Consider the following 18,310-nt stretch of genomic DNA (forward strand, 5'->3'; position numbering starts at 1 on the left):
ACTTCACCCACAGGTATATGTATTTTAAAGATTAATTTTATTATCTAGTTTTCATTTGCTGAAAACACTTAGAGTAAGTGTTATGCTGTACTTGAACTCTATTGGTTGGCCATTCCAAATCTAAATATTTTATTTTCTGCTCAGGGCATATTTTGTAACTTTTAATTTCATCTTGCAAACGTTGCACACTTGACTAAGTGAAAGAGACTTTGGGACATTTAAGATACATTTAAATGAGTGCAAGACTTGCACCAGTTACAAAATAATAAATAGAATACACATTTTCACGTTGGCAGGTTGCAACTTGCAATTTGCTAATTGCTGTTATGCCTAAATCGCCACGAACAGCTTAAAATAAGTGTGAAGTGTTGCATAGGACAAAGTTCTAATAAGCTTTGACTGCTATCATTTGCTGGCAGATGTGCAATGTATTTTTCACTGCTTTCATGACACATTATAAGATGGCGGATTCATTGGTTTCCCAAAGTACCTCCCCCCATTTACCTCCCAAGCACCCTCTCTTTGCGCCTTTTTAGGTTGAGCATAAGCGTACAAACTCGTGTATACTTTATTATACTTCTCTGAGGTCCTAAAGCCATCCCCCTACTATTAATTTGTTTGTTTGAGTTTCCTTTAAAAATCCTTGCTTGCTAGTGGTTAGTCCTGCCTCTTTGTCCCTCATTTTTCTCATTGTTCCTCCCAGGCAGCAGAGACTAATAACAGTATCAGTATGCTTTTTTATGTTTACCTGTTAGTGGGGGGACTATTTTATTACTTTTTTTCCTGCCCTGCTCGTGTTACACTGTGGGTGCATCATGCCCGTAGCTGCCTGCATTTTTGCGCAGCAATTACCCCTCCTCCCAAGCTTGAAAAGACCAGCTGTTATGCTCCGATCCGAGCTGCTGTGTCAAGGGTGTTCTGCTAATCACTTAGGCTGTGCTGTCTGTGAGGAATGTGGTTAATGAGAGGCTGAGGCAGGAATCTTCTAAAGGTGTAGTCAGGCTGCAATGTTTACTTTAATTTTCTCCAAACGCAGCCGGACATCTTTGGGACATTTGTGTTACCCTATAAGCACCATCCCACATAGGCAGGCATTTTCAGGCTGGAATTCCCAGCAGCCCTGTGTCTTTACCTCTCCGTGTTTGAGTCCCGCCTAGCTCCCATCCTCTTCCTCAGAGAGGATCTGCTTGGCTCAGGGCAGAGCTCCCACTCATCCCACTCAAGCTGTCACTGCAGTCAATTTACATCTGATTTACTGGCTGTTCTGCCTACAATAAAGGTGGATACTTTCTTCCTTCCCTTCAGAACAGGTTTCAGTGGGAATAAAATAATCAGCACACACCACTGATGCGACTGGAGCTGGGAGATTCATGATCAGAAGGTACTTTAAAAAGGAATTTAAATGCCATACTTATAACGGTGTGAATTAAAATGAGTTCCCACAATATTTATTGTTAAAAAAATAAAAAACAGGAGACAGTGGACAAGCTTGACATACACCATTAGGGTATGCCCTAGAGCCAGTCTGCTGCAGTGCCAAGCCCCTCTCAGTTGTATTCTCTAGTTCATTGGTATGTCCCTCCATCCACCAGCCTGTTTTATACTGATATACCTACCACCACCTACCTCTCTCGTGGATTCAATAGTATTGACTTTAACCTAGCTAAAGCTGGTTGTTTGATTAATGCCTGGCACTACTATCCATTCCAAAGTTAACATTGATGGATCAGAGAAGGGCAGGCAGATATAAGGTAAAATTAGCAAAATATATGTTGAACACCCGAATAAGTGTCCCTTAAATGCCACAGTGCCCCATACGGCCACACACACTGCTCCATGTTACACCATCCTTGTGGTGCAAAGCTTGACCTCTCTCCCTATCCATCATGCGCCGATATGTTCCTCTCATGCTCGTCCCTAAACTGGCCCTCTTTTGACCTTCCCATTACTCTCGTGCAGTAATATACCCCTCTCATGCACTGGTTGCTCTGCCTGTGTGTCTGTTATTCCCAGCTTTCCTTTTATAGCACGGAACCCTGGAGAGAGAGAGCGAGAGTCCACAGCACATGCTCTCTGCTGTTACGGAACCTGACACAACATCTGTAGACTGGCGTTTTGAAGCCCAGGGAAGTAGTGGGCAGCCACAAACAGCTGTATTCTTTATATGGATAAGAAATCTCTCCATGTCACTGGATCATCTGCAAAGCACTTTTTTAAGGCAATAAAGCTCTGCACACAAAAAAAGGAAGTAGCTTTTACTAATTTGCTTCCTGATGAAATATACCACCCAGTAGGACATGTATTTTTAAAGGTTCATTTTATTATCCAATTTTAAAATACTGGGAGCACTTACATTTTGTCATGCTGCCTACAGGGAGGAGAGGGTGATTATGATGCATAGCTGTTGTATGTTTTCATCCCTCATGGGAGGGGAAGACTTTTTGGAATGCAGAAAAGCAGATTTGTAGGTATCAGGCTCTCCGATGCTATTTGATTGGGCATCTCATGTATAGACTGTATCATCCACCTATATTCCAACATATAAAGATTGCATTGTTACGTGTTAATACAATTAAAATCTTTGTTTATTTTTTCAAATGTGTCATGCTGTAAAGTAACTTTATTTGTTAGCCATTTCAAAACAGAATGTTTTGTCTACCCAGAGTGTATTTTGTAACTTGTAATTTCATCTTGCAAATGTTTCACACTTAAGTGATGAAAGAGACTATCTGACATCTATGCTGTGTTTAAAGTAACCCCGGCCGGGTAACTCTACTCACCAGCGGACTTTCCAGAGTTTTGCATACTCCGCGTTCTGTTACAAAAGCGGAGCTTAGGCAAAACAGCAACTCTGTAATGGAATATCATTGAATAATCTGTCCCTTTCATCATCAAAACCTGCCATGATGTGTAATAGTATATTGTATAATAATCTCCGAATGAAGTTACAGTCGGATCACGCTTCAAAGGAATTGAGTGCTGGTCACCACCAAACTGAAAAGTAATAGAGAAGGGTAGTAGTGTTCCCAAATGGGAAAAGACCTGCACATCAAGATATGGACAAGTACATAGAAAAACGTCAATGGCGTGAAACAGTAGAATGAAAAATCGTAGTAAACTAGGGTGCTTGACTAGCTACAGGCACTCACTACCCAAGGATGCCTATCAGGCAGATATGAAAACAATCTGACAATGTAACAAGCAAAATAGAACTATTTCAGCACAACCATAAATAGTACAAAGAAGGTCCAACTGAATAACCAATAATAAAAAAACCTGCGTTATTCAGAGTGAAGCAGACATATAAATATATCCAAAGGTGATCTAAGGAAGTCCACAGTTCAAAAAGTATGAGATGAAAGGTCCACGTGATATAGATGAAAAATATTCTTTTATTTGATAGCTGAATCAAAGTCCAAAGCGAACACAGCCAACACGTGTTTCGTCCGTACTTATTGGTACAATAGACTTTCTCAAGGCTGTAAGCAAACAAATATGATATGAAAAGCTAAATGTATAAAAACTTTCATAAAATATATACATTACATCAAGTCATCAAAAAACACAAGTAATAAAAATGAAAAGAACGTGAAAAAACAACAATGAGGGTGATGTAACAAACTGATATAGTGCCACTGATTTTAAGAGAGACCAATACCCCAAGTAGTGAGTACAAAAAGAGTGTGGAAGAACATCCATTTCCAGAAAAGATGTGAAGAAATCATATGAGGTACCAGATATTTTAGAGGACTCCAAAAAGTTAATAGCAGTCACGTGATCTGCGATGAGGCGTGTAGCCAAAAGAAAAAATAGAATCAGAGGTCGGACTGCTATGTCAGGAGCCGGCGCCATCTTATAGTGGTAGAAGCGTGAAAAAAATAGATAAAATCACGCAAAAATAGTAACAAAAACATTATATACATGCCCTAATAAAAAACCTACTAGAAATTATGTGGAGGCGAAAGTCCAGCCAGACCACTACACAACACATAATATATTGCTATGCCAATTGTATAAGAGAACAATTTGATAAATTAAGAACGGGCGCCATTAACTTTCTGGAGTCCACTTAAGATGGCGCTTCCCATGGAAACTTCCTTTACTGGGGAGCGTTATCAAGCGCGTGGAATTGGAGGACGTCTCCGCACTTTTCTCTATGGTGAGTCTGTATTTTGTTTATTTCCTTCGCTAATAGGGTCTTTGTTAGTCGTGCCTTGGCCCCCTTTTTTATTACTTGTTGGTCTATTTTGTGTTTAGATGTCACCGTACTATCCGGGCAACATACTTTGACACATCACTTTATAGACCTAGTTTCTTCTACATTTGTATAGGTGAGTACACTTTCGGATGATTATGCATTGGGCGATGACTTGTTATCATTTCCAATTTCACTTTTATGTAACTTTTTTAGAGTACACGGGTTGTATGGTTCCCAACATGGTAGAACGGCTTTTCACTGTCATGGCTTCATCTATTTTAAATTGTATGTAGTTCTGCTCAATAGCAATGTATTTTCGGGTTATCTGTTATTGTTTCTTTTATCTCTCATTGCATTCTATGAACCATAATTTTTGGATGTTTTTACACTTTGAAAATTTTTGCATATCTTGTGGTTCGATTCCGATACTCTCGTTCACACTGTGGTTTGTCCTGAGGTTATATCACGTTAAGTTTGACATATATGTTTATATAACCACTCTGCTCTTTAGCTTTTGTTTCTAAGTATTTATTTTCTCCCCATTAGATTTTTCTGACTCTAGTGTCTTACGTGACCTAGACTTAACATTGTAGCCATACTCGTTGTGCTACATATCTGTATATTGGATTTCATCGCCTGCTTTTTACATTTATAGGTATGTGTTATATCTTTATTGGTTGGTATCGTGTGCTTCAGTTTCGTCTTTTTTCGTTTATTAATCTTCTTCTGTTTAGGGCTTACAGCTGTGACATATGACTTACTCATCATTTATATTTTATCAGTTCGCTTTTATTATTGGGGCATTTCTCTCTTCATCTTCATGGATTACTTTACTTTTCGCACAAAATATATTTTTCTTTTTCTTCCACATACATTCTGACTTGCTAAATATCTGGTACCTCATATGATTTCTTCACATCTTTTCTGGAAATGGATGTTCTTCCACACTCTTTTTGTACTCACTACTTGGGGTATTGGTCTCTCTTAAAATCAGTGGCACTATATCAGTTTGTTACATCACCCTCATTGTTGTTTTCTCACGTTCTTTTCATTTTTATTACTTGTGTTTTTTGATGACTGGATGCAATGTATATATTTTATGAAAGTTTTTATACATTTAGCTTTTCATATCATATTTGTTTGCTTACAGCCTTGAGAAAGTCTATTGTACCAATAACTACGGACGAAACACATGTTGGCTGTGTTCGCTTTGGACTTTGATTTAGCTATCAAATAAAATAATATTTTTCATCTATATCACGTGGACCTTTCATCTCATACTTTTTGAACTGTGGACTTCCTTAGATCACCTTTGGATATATATATGTCTGCTTCACTCTGAATAACGCAGGGTTTTTTATTATTGGTTATTCAGTTGGACCTTCTTTGTACTATTTATGGTTGTGCTGAAATAGCTCTATTTTGCTTGTAACACAACTGCTATCTCTGAATATTTTTTGGGCTGGCGATGCATACACACCATACACTGTGTGGTGGACATAGCACTGTACTATTAGCTTCAACTAATGGATACATTCTAGTTAATGTTGAGTGGCAATGTTTATTCTACCTGAATGCATAAATCTTTTAAATTCTTGCCAATTAAGTCATAAAATCTCACTTCAAACAGGTCAATTGTAATGACCCTTATGAAAGCTTATTTAACTTCCGTTCAAAGACTATTCCTGCCTTTCTACTGACGTTCTAGAACACTACAAACGAATGTCACAACAAACCGATTGTGAATTGGGTCATATGTGTAATTTCTTCCTGAGAATACATTGCATACCCAGATTCCAGAGACAATTAATGTATATAGTCTTTAAACTTGAATAAGGCTTTGTTAGAAATGGGTCTCCAGTTTGCAGAGGTATGTACCCTGTCCTTTCGGAGACCACGACTCTAGTCAGGTTAAGTCAGATGCTACACTACCCAATTTAACCTGTGCTCACCCTCTTGTAGCTTGGCACAGAGCAGGTAGGCTTAACTTAAGAGGCAATATGTAAAGTAATTGTGCAACACTTATTATTATGTCCTCATCTCTAAACTAGCTATAGAGCTTCACCATGTGGAAAAATGTTTTGGATTGGTGTGAGGCAGATTGTTTTGGATTGCAGTTGGGAGGATTGTGATAGATTGGAGTGGGGCAGAATGGAGTGGTGCAGATTTTGTTGGATTGAAGTAGGACACATTTGAGTGAGGTGGATTGGTGTGTGGTAGATTGGAGTGGGTTGGATTGTGATTAGTGGTCTGGATTGGAATGGGTTAGATTGGATTGGCCTGGGGTGAACTGGATTGAGTGGGGTGCATTGGTGTAGGGTGAGGTGGGGTACATTGGAGTGCGACGGATTAGGGTTGACTGCACAATTATGTGTTAAAACATCATTTCAGAAACTATGCATAAGAAAGAAACAATGTCGCTTTCCAAGAACATAATTCTCATTGTTTGATAACAGAGCCCACTAGCAAAAAGAAAAGAAAACATGAGTGTAAAGTGAGAAAAGAAGGATTTGCATTCTAAAAGAAAGTTAACTACATAAAATAAATCTTTGCAATTTTGTTTGTTCTGCTGGGCACATTTATGCAAGTCATACACCATCTGTTTGCTGGGCTCTAGAAGTAAGAACAAAATAGTACATCAATGACATCTTGATGGGTTTCTGCATTGGCTGTGGGACAGAAGACAATCAAATGGCACTAACTTTCCTAGCTGACATAGCAGTGAAAAATAACTCACCTGCCCTGTATGCTGCATTTATTGACTTCACCACAGTTTCTGACTGCATGAACAGAGGACTGTTGTGGCATAAGCTCAACAAGTTGGGGGTACTAGCCTCAATACTAAATGCCATTATTAGCCTTTATTCTGACAAGTAGATAAAAGTTTGGATTCTGACCAACTGGGTAGCTTCAGACATCACTGTCTTGAGGGTGGTGAAAAAGGGGTGCATATTGTCCCTCTTCTTTTCAATTTGCACCTTCCTGACATTTACAATCATCTAGCCACAACGAGAGCCTTTCCACCAAAATTAGCAGGGGAAAAGATGCACCTCCTCCAATATGCTGACGATACCATTATATTTGATCAAACTGAAATAGGCCTGCAGCACTCTCTGAATGCCTGTGACGAGTAATATTTAAATCAACAGTGGGAAAACTAAAATCTTAGGGGAAGATTCACAGAACTAATCTGAGATAAAATTCTAAACTTACTACTTTTGGTATTCACAGAAGGCATTTAGTAGTACTAAAGTTAGCATTTTGTCTTAAGTTAGGATTTTTTTTTGTCATATTGTACTGGCGGCGCTTGTGGTCTACCCTTGAATTGGTCTCCTATAGAGAAAAACTGACTGATGTCATGGGGCTACGAGGTGCAGGGAAGTTGCCCTGGTTATCGTACAGTAAGAAAAAATGTGTGGAATTGGGCATGGGTAGCTTCTGGCATAATGCCGAAGAAACCTCCCAAATAACCTCTAGAAAAGTTCTGGCAGTGAGTTTCAGAAAACATAAACTCTCCCAGCTGGAGAGGAGACCCTCGCTAGAAAAACTGATGGCCGAGTTTCTCGACATAAAAACTATATATTTTATAGAACCAGTGCTAGATGATATACAGCCGCTTCTGTCAAAAAAGCTTTATCTGCAATTCAGGCATGGAGTCCTACCATTACGCCCATTTACAAAAAAGTGGGAGGGACACACAAACGCAGACTGCCCAGTATGCCCCAACGTAGAAGATACCGACCTCCATGTGATATTTTTCTGACAGAGGTATAAGAAGGCAAGATCACAATGGCTAATTCAGCTTTGTAGAAACATGGGGTCCATTCACTGTCGTGAAATGTATAGGATTTTAAAATTTGATACACACATCCTCATTGTTTTTTCAATCTCACGTTATTTATTCTCCATGTGGCATACACGCAGAGCCATTCTAAAGAACCAGTAAATAGGATACATAAGTGTACATGATTATCTTTTTTTCTAAGAAACAATGAATTTGTGATAAAAATGTTGATTTTAAAGCTTTTTATTACTTGAACTAGAATGTACATAGAACTGAATCTTTATTGTATTTGGCTCTTACTCTATTTTATTGTAATCACCCTGACAATTGGAGATAAATATATTGGCAGAGTAAATTCACACATGAGATTTAGTCATCTACTACACTTCCCATAAGCACTTTATGTCCTGTTTTAAGAGTTGGTTGATGCCCGGAAATCAAATTCAAATTAAAAAATTATTTATTTCGGCCAATTTGGCCCTAAAAGAGTACAATAAAAGACAAAAGGGAAGAAGGAGGGAAGGGAAGGCAAATAACATTTAAAATTAATTTATATACACATGACAATATTTTCGTACAGGTAAAAATACCCTCTCATCTGAAAAATATTAAAAAATAAATCAGGTTCCAAACGCTCATTTCGTAAACATTAAAGCTAGAAATCAATATCAATTAATTTACGCCGCTTGCACCACATAGCTATTAAAGATAATGGGGTAACCCAGTAACCCTCAGAACCTGGGCATTTGTGATAAAGGCAAAAATTGGTTCTGTCGGGAATTGGTAAGCTTAGTTACACTTGCAATAAATGCTAAACCTTATTCAATAAACATTCATTCATGGGGAGGGGGATGATATACACACATGGACAAAGGGATTCAGAAATTAAATTAATTTTATAATCAGTGTCCGGTAATTTTTCAAAAAAACTTGTGCATTTACAGGTCTGACCAACCTTAATACAAATACAACATAGAACATTCAGTGCCTACAAAAAATCACATTTGCCATATACACGAATCACAAAGATAACAAACACAAAATGATACAGACAGAGTCCACAAATCAAGAGCATTGACCACAGTTGGACATGATTTCCCAATTCTGATTGTGGAAGTGCGTGGACGATTTGGACAAAGCACGTCGACGTTTCGACCCTATATAATCGTGCTGGGTTGTGTGCATCTAGAGCGGGTCTTCCTCAGGACAAAAAAGTAGGGCTGGCTGCCTGGAGTCTGGGTAATATGGGGTTTTAGTTTCCTTTTCTCTCGTTAGAGTTCTCAGCCGACATCTGAACTAATCAGGGATTCTTCACAGTGAAAGATTCAACTGGAAAATGGTGGTGCCGTCAAAACGATCGCCACTTAATGGTTTTATCCGCACGGACGTCTGTATCCGTCTCACGCTCTGCAGCTAATGACGTCATTAGCTGCAGAGCGTGAGACGGATACAGACGTCCGTGCGGATAAAACCATTAAGTGGCGATCGTTTTGACGGCACCACCATTTTCCAGTTGAATCTTTCACTGTGAAGAATCCCTGATTAGTTCAGATGTCGGCTGAGAACTCTAACGAGAGAAAAGGAAACTAAAACCCCATATTACCCAGACTCCAGGCAGCCAGCCCTACTTTTTTGTCCTGAGGAAGACCCGCTCTAGATGCACACAACCCAGCACGATTATATAGGGTCGAAACGTCGACGTGCTTTGTCCAAATCGTCCACGCACTTCCACAATCAGAATTGGGAAATCATGTCCAACTGTGGTCAATGCTCTTGATTTGTGGACTCTGTCTGTATCATTTTGTGTTTGTTATCTTTGTGATTCGTGTATATGGCAAATGTGATTTTTTGTAGGCACTGAATGTTCTATGTTGTATTTGTATTAAGGTTGGTCAGACCTGTAAATGCACAAGTTTTTTTGAAAAATTACCGGACACTGATTATAAAATTAATTTAATTTCTGAATCCCTTTGTCCATGTGTGTATATCATCCCCCTCCCCATGAATGAATGTTTATTGAATAAGGTTTAGCATTTATTGCAAGTGTAACTAAGCTTACCAATTCCCGACAGAACCAATTTTTGCCTTTTGCACCACATAGCTAGCAACAATTTAGAAAGTGCAAAAACAATAGGGCTCGATGTATTGGTTTTAAAAATTCTAAAAGCATTCAAGCAATGTTTAAAACCCAGATTTCTGCACAATGGTATCAACCAGTGTTTTCTTGGTTTGGTATATGCTGGACAGAAGAAGAGAACATGAAGCTCATCCTCTAAGTCACAGCTACAGCCCGGACAAGACTTATTAGAGGAGGCCTTCCACTTACTTGTGACGGCCTTGAGGGGTAAAGTGCCATGGCGCCATTGGATAAAAAGTTTACGCGCTAAAATCGGGAAGACAACATCCATGAAGTCCTCAAAATAGTAAGAATTTTTTAATTAAAAAAAAAAATTAGTAAGGAAACCTGCATTGGGGGCCGTGATTAAAACTTCCAGCTTTTGCACTTTATAAATTTTGGTGAGCATCTTTTGTGATATCCGGCTGCATGCCCTATCTGGGTCTTCCCACATGGATTGTAGGCCTAGACTTATAAGTTCACGCTTAGTGAACGCAAGCCACGGGATTTTACTTACACAATTAAAACTAAGTATCTGTTTAAGCTCATTCCTGTCGTTTAGAAGATCTGGAGTAGTCCATAGTCTGTGCCAGAACCTTAGGTGTTTTACTGCTAGCTCGTTTGCAACAGGCGTCAATGCCAGGTCTAACCTCAGCGGTGTTAGTGGAGTACTCTGAGGAAGCGATAATAATCGCCTTACAAATTTGGACTCAACTTTAGTGATTTCAGGGGCAGCACTGTGACCCAAAAGCTCACCCCCATAGAGAGCAGCTGCCCTTCCTTGAGTCTTGTAGACCTCCAGGGCAGGACTCACTGGTCTAAAGCTAGATGAATTGGAAACCTTTGAGATGCCCGGAAATGCTGCTACAATGTGTGGATGTGACTCCCTTTATATTTTCCATGTCATTGAATTTTATCTATTTTATACTTTTGTTTTTTAACTGTGCTTTTATGGCCATTTTGAGCCAATATAAAGTTTTGATGATGATGATGACGATAAGAAGGCATTTAGTAATAGTAAAGTTAGGACTCCTAACTTTACTACTACTAAACTGAGACAAAATCTTAACTTTACATCTTTTGGTATTCACAAAAGGTGTTTAGTAGTAGTAAAGTTAGGAGTCCTAACTTTACTTCTACTAAATGCCTTCTGTGAATACCAAAAGCAGTAAGTTTATTATTATATCTCAGATTAGTTCTGTGAATCGGCCCCTTAGTGACTCATAGGAATAACACCTAAAAAGCAGGCCTGGGCGTAGTGGGGCTACGTGGAGCAGCGAGTAGTGTGCCCAAATCTACGCACACTCGCAAGCTCCGCGTAGCCCCACTACGCGCCGCCCGCCTCCCTCATACTTTACATTATTTTAAAAGGAGGGCGGGCGGGGGGCGTGTGGCGGGCGGCAAGCAGCTCTGCTTCGCCCTGGCGTGTGCGTAGCACTGCCTGCTACGCCTACTTTGAGAATTTCGAAGCAGGCAGCGCTACATACACTCAGTGGGCGAAGCGGAGTACTACGCCCGGGGTTACTAAAAAGGATCATGGCACCTGTGCACTAAAAAATTGGAGCTAGTACCAGTGATTAAATACTAGGGAGTATACTTAAATGGTCAAGGCAGCTATAAAGATCATCTAACCTTGACTAAGCATTAACCCTTTCGGTGCTGATGATGGAATGGTTCTGTCATGAGCACCGGAGCTCCTGTGCTCATCATGGAACCATTCCGTCATGAGGACAGGGGCACGAAATCCCTCTGCTGTAAACAGCAGAAGGATTTCCTTTTTTGGGCGGGCCTCGGGAGGTGGGGAAGAGCTTCCCCGACCTCCCGAGGTCCTCCCTTGGTTTTGAAAGTAATGACGATCACGCGAATGGTGAGCTGTCATCATTGCATTGAAAACAAAACTGAAACTTAGTTTCAGTTTCAGTGCTCGTTGGGCTATATTCCGAGCACCAAAACACTTGGGAGAGGTATCGCTGGAAAGGGGAGAATCTTCCCTTTCCAATGATATCCTTCCCTAGTGGATCCCTGCTTGGGGATCACCCCAGGAGGGCGATCCCCAAGCAGGGATCCACCCACTAGAACCAGGGAGTGGTGAGCGGCCCCTTGGGCATTGGCCTTTGCTCCCCCATTGCATTTTGGGCACACTAGTCTTTCTGCCCCCCCTGGGGGCGGAAAGTCGAATAGACGCCAGGGATTTATTTTGGGCAATTGAAATTAGGGTGGGGCAGCCCAAAATGGGCACGTCAATGCCCCCACCCCCATCAAATGAATTACAGTCTTTCTGCCCCCCTTGGGGGCATATGGGGCAGTAGCCCCCAATCTGTCCCTCGGTGGGTCAGAAAGCCCACGAGATGCCAGGGATCTTTTTTGGGCAATTTTTCTTAGTGTGGGGGCTGCCCAAAACAGGCATGTCAATGCCCCCACACCCACCAAAAGGACAGCCTTTCTGCCCCCTGGGGGGCAGATGAGGCAGTAGCCCCCAATCTGCCCCCTGGGGGGGGCAAAAAGACCACTAGATGCCAGTGATTTTTTGGGGCATTGTAATTAGGTTGAGGGCTGCCCAAAACAGGCATGTCAATGCCCCCACCCCCTGCCCAAAAAATTAAATTCTTTCTGTCCCCCCTGGGGGGTAGATGGGGGCAGCAGCACCCAATCTTTCCCCTGGTGGCAGAAGCCCACTACAAACAAGGGACTTTTTTTGTATACATGTATGGGTGGGGGCTGCCCAAAATGGACATGACAATACCCCCCCCCCAGGAAAATTCCAGTCTTTCTGCCCCCCAGTGGGGGTATATGGGAGCAGTAGCCCCTGATCTGCCCACGGGGGGGGCAGAAAGCCCTCTAGGGGCCAGTCTCTCACTTTTTTTGGACTGAGGATGCATTGCATGCACTACAAACACTGTGTGGTGGGATGTGTTAAGCACACTACATGCCAGAGGTACTGACACTGCTGCAAATTCTATTAAATATAATTCAAAAAATATATCCTTCCACACACTTGCTTGCTTCACATTTACCGGGACCAGCAGAGTTTTTGGAGATCAGCATGTTTCAAATTCTGTAGTTTACCCATTGTACTTTCTTAGGGTCAAACAGACCTTCCTGCCACTGAAGTATCAACAGGAACCATAGGCCTGATTCACAAAGATAGGAATATGATCAGGTGTAACTTCCTCATACAATGCTCCTAGCTTAAACATGAACCTCTGGAGTGCTGTAGGACGTATGCCTGGTGTACTCCTGTGTTACTATTGAAATTCAGAAGTACTATGAGGATTAAGTCAAAGCAAAGTGTTTGTGAATCGGGCCACATGTGATGTATACACCAGAAGCATAAACGGATTAAAGGGACAATCAATGCACACAGTCTTTGTCCATCAAGGCAGCTATAAAGATCATCTAACCTTGACTAAGCATTAACCCTTTCAGTGTTCATGATGGAATGGTTCTGTCATGAGCATCAGAGCTCCTGTGCTCATGATGGAACCATTCCGCCATGAGGAAAGGGGCACGAAATCTCTCTGCTGTAAACAGCAGAGGGATTTCCTTTTTTTGGGGGGCCTCGGGAGGTGGGGAAGAGCTTCCCCAACCTCCCGAGGCCCTCCCTTGGTTTTGAAAGTAATGACGATCGCGCGCATGGCACGCTGTCATCATTCCATTGAAAAATTGTTTCAGTTTCAGGGCTCGTGGGGCTATATCCCAAGCACCGAAACACTTGGGAGAGGTATCTGTGGAAAGGGGACAAACTTCCCTTTCCAATGATATCCTTCCCTAGTGAATCCCTGCTTGGGGATCACCCCAGGAGGGTGATCCCCAAGCAGGGATCCACCCACTAGAACCAGGGAGTGGTGAGCGGCCCCTTGGGCATGGGCCTTTGCTCCCCCAATGCATTTTGGGCACACTAGTCTTTCTGCCCCCCCCGGGGGGCGGAAAGCCGAATAGACGGCAGGGATTTATTTTGGGCAAATGAAATTAGGGTGGGGCAGCCCAAAATGGGCATGTCAATGCCCCCACCCCCATCAAAAGAATTACAGTCTTTCTGCCCCCCTTGGGGGTATATGGGGCAGTAGCCTCCAATCTTTCCCTCAGGGGGGTCAGAAAGCCCACGAGATGCCAGGGATTTTTTTGGGGCTATTTTACTTAGTGTGGGGGCTGCCCAAAACAGGCATGTCAATGCCCCCACCCTCACCAAAATTACAGCCTTTCAGCCACCCCTGGGGGGCAGATGGAGGCAGTAGCCCCCAATCTGCCCCCCGGGGGGGCAAAAAGCCCACTAGATGCCAGGGATTTTTTGGGGGAAATTGTAATTAGGTTGAGTACTGCCCAAAATGGGCATGTCAATGCCCCCACCCCCTCCCCAAAAAATAAATTCTTTCTGCCCCCCTGGGGGGCAGATGGGGGCAGCAGCACCCAATCTTTCCCCTGGTGGCAGAAAGCCCACTAGAAACTAGGGATTTTTTTTTGTATTCATGTATGGGTGGGGGCTGCCCAAAATGGACATGACATAACCCCCACACCCCAGGGAAATTCCAGTCTTTCTGCCCCCAAGTGGGGGCATATGGGAGCAGTAACCCCTGATATGCCCCCAGGGGAGCAGAAAGCCCACTCGGGCCAGTCTCTTACTTTTTTTGGACTGAGGATGCATTGCATGCAGTAAAAACACTGTGTGGTGGGATGTGTTAAGCACACTACATGCCAGAGGTAATGACACTGCTGCAAATTCTATTAAATATAATTAAAAAAATATATCCTTCCACACATTTGCTTGCTTTACATTTACCGGGACCAGCAGAGTTCTTGGAGATCAGCATGTTTCAAATTCTGTAGTTTACCCATTGTACTTTCTTAGGGTCAAACAGACCTTCCTGCCACTGAAGTATCAACAGGAACCATAGGCCTGATTCACAAAGATAGGAAAATGATCAGGTGTAACTTCCTCATACAATGCTCATGGCTTAAACGTGAACCTCTGGAGTACTGAAGGAAGTACGCCTGGTGTACTCCTGTGTTACTATTGAAATTCAGAAGTACTATAAGGATTAAGTCAAAGCAAAGTGTTTGTGAATCGGGCCACATGTGATGTAGACAACAGAAGCATAAACGGATTCAAGGGACAATCAATGCACACAGCCTTTTTCCATTAATGCTGCTGGGCGAAAGGCTTAATAGAAGGCACATTTTTTGTGGCCTTTGGTCAAATGTTAAAAATACCACCTGTGTCATAAATGTATGTCGTATTTCCTTGTACTTTCTCAGCTTCATCAGATTCTTTGTTGACATAAAACTTTAGACCCGTATTCTAAATCTAGTCTCTCTAATGAACTATAAAGTGGATTTGTTTTACCTGCGTATCTCTAATTGTGCCATCTAAAGTTGCATTTCTGTTTTTTTTGCTGCTGAATCACATAGGTTGCTCATATGAATGGAATTACATTTTGCAAAATGTTTGTTTTGTGTTGTGGGTTTATATGGAGACAATGTATAATTAGGTGTTATTGACTAAACCTATATAACACTTTCTTCTCTTTAAGTTTCACCTTTGGGTAAGAACATATTTTTATTACTTACTTTCTTTGCTTATACATTGTTGCATTGGTGGTTGACTTCATTGGCCCGTTGCCTTTGACCTTTGAAATCATCCGACAGCTCTGTCTGCCTCTGCGTCATAAGATGATTTCAATGGGACTCTAAAGCCAGTGATTCCTAAGATCCACTCATTTTCTCTACTAAAGACCTTACCTGGTTGGAGCAATGGAAATGTCCAGAAGAAACGAGGTCAGCAATAAATCTGTGGACCTTGTCATTTTGATGGCACCAGTAACACGATTTTCTAATTTCAAAGGGCAAATCGCAATGTGTCTCTTAATATGGCGATTTCAAAATGCAAATTTCATGTGTTTGCTTTGAATTTAAATGTTTGTGTTTCTTGGAATATTGCTTCCAAGTAGGCCTCTTTGGTGATCATTTTCACTATCAGTATTATTAGTGCAGACATTAATTGTACTTGGTGTTAGTAGTTTTATTGTGAAATAGTTCACTACTGCAAATTAAATTGAGATATAAGGAGAAGAACTGGGCTTTGTGTCTGTGTTTCACGAGTTTTAGCCTCATTTTATTGATTTGCACCATCAGTAAACAATGTGCTATAATGGGAATAACCATGAAACATGTGGCCAGGGATGTCCAGCACTGACTGTGTTAATGCCTGATGGAGAACATCTTTGCATGTCAGTACCATCACCACAATGAACTCCGAAACCCAATGCACTTGGGAGGACAGGTAATAATGTGCAAGCAGTGCTTCCACCTCTTTAACTGCTGGAGTATGGGCTTTGATAACTGAAGGTGAAGAGACAGTAGATTTCCAATATAGAGTGCAGGTAAATGGGAGAAATGTGCCTGTGGTTAGTAGGGGTTTGAGGAAGTGGGTGGGGTCGGTAGGTTGTCTGAGGGGAGCTCAGACATATATATCTGTATCCAATATGGGTACAGCTCCACCCAACTATTAAACTCAGTGCTTAGTTTGTAAATAAAAATAAGTGCCAGGGCCCACGTCAGGGGGCAACTGCAGCTTGCACCACATATTACCCCTGCCAGGCTGCAAGTGATATTCCCAAAACAACTTACTGACCATCTCACGCATACACGTGTGGCAATTCAGACTATTCCATGCCCCTGATGCTATAAGAGTGGCTTTGGCAGCAGGTATTAGTCATGTCTACTGTATATTGAATGAATTGACAACTGTTTTTGTCCTCATCTCTAAATTAGCTCTAGAGTTCCATCATGTGGGAAACTGTCATAAGTTCCAGTGTTGACAATTAAGTGGTGGTGCCGGCACCGGAAGCCACCTGTTCAAATTAAGCACCGATTACACGGGGTGAAGATAGAATAGAATCTATATACTATTTGATGATCGCAGACAAATATTTGGGCAAGTGATTGATTTTATGGGGCATAAAAATAATCAAGCAGAAGGTAAACTACTGAGCCTACCAGTCAATCTGTGGATAGTTTATTCCTAACAAAACTAAAACGTAATCACTTTATAAATTGGAAACATTATTTCCATTAGAGCTAAAACAGAGTTGGCCCATTCGATATCCCACAAATTCCAATCTAGAATTGTTACTTTTCATTAAGGCCTGGATGGAATTTTGTCATGTGGGAAGCCAATCAGAAGCAATGTGGGTAGCTGCACATATGTAGACTGGCGTGTTGAAGTCCAGGGAATTAGCGGGCAGCCAAAAACAGCTGTATTCTTTATATGGATAAGAAATCTCTCTATGTCAATGGATCATCTGCAAAGCACTTTTTTAAGGCAATAAAGCTTTTACTAATTTGCTTTCTGATGAAATATACCACCCAGAAGGACATGTATTTTTAAAGGTTAATTTTATTATCCAATTTTAAAATACTGGGAGCACTTACATTTTGTCATGCTGCCTACTGGGAGGAGAGGGTGATTATGCTGCATAGCTGTTGTATGTTTTCATCCCTCATGGGAGGGGAAGACTTTCTGGAAAGCAGAAATGCAGATTTGTATGTATCAGGCTTTCCGATGCTATATGATTGGACATCTCATGTATAGACTGTATCATCCCCCTATATTCCAACATATAAAGATTGCACTGTTACGTGTTAATACAATTAAAATCTTTGTTTATTTTTTCAAATGTGTCATGCTGTAAAGTAACTTTATTTGTTAGCCATTTCAAAACAGAGGGCCCGATTCACAGAATTAACTTAAGACAAAATCCTAAACTTACTACTTTTGGTATTCACAGACTGCACTTACTACTTTTGGTATTCACAGAATGCACTTACGACTTTTGGTATTCACAGAATGGATTTACGACTACTAACTTTACGTCCGCTCTCGGGCCGGAAATTCTGGCCCGGAGGGGGAGCTTCCGGCCCGGAGGCAGAGCTTCCGGCCCAGAGGCAGGGCTTCCGACCCGGAGGCGGAGGTGGGGATTCCGGCCAGTGGTGGAGATTTAGCCATGGCCAAAATCTCCACCTCTGGGCCAGAAGCTCCGCCTCCAGACCGGGAGCCCCGCCTCCGGGCCAGAAGATCCGCCTCCGGGCCGGAATTTCCGGCCCGAGTGCGGACGTAAAGTTAGTAGTCGTAAATCCATTCTGTGAATACCAAAAGTAGTAAGTGCATTCTGTGAATACCAAAAGCAGTACGTGCATTCTGTGAATACCAAAATGG

Source organism: Triturus cristatus, chromosome 8, assembly GCF_964204655.1.
Source record: "Triturus cristatus chromosome 8, aTriCri1.1, whole genome shotgun sequence".
In the NCBI taxonomy this organism is placed as follows: domain Eukaryota; kingdom Metazoa; phylum Chordata; class Amphibia; order Caudata; family Salamandridae; genus Triturus; species Triturus cristatus.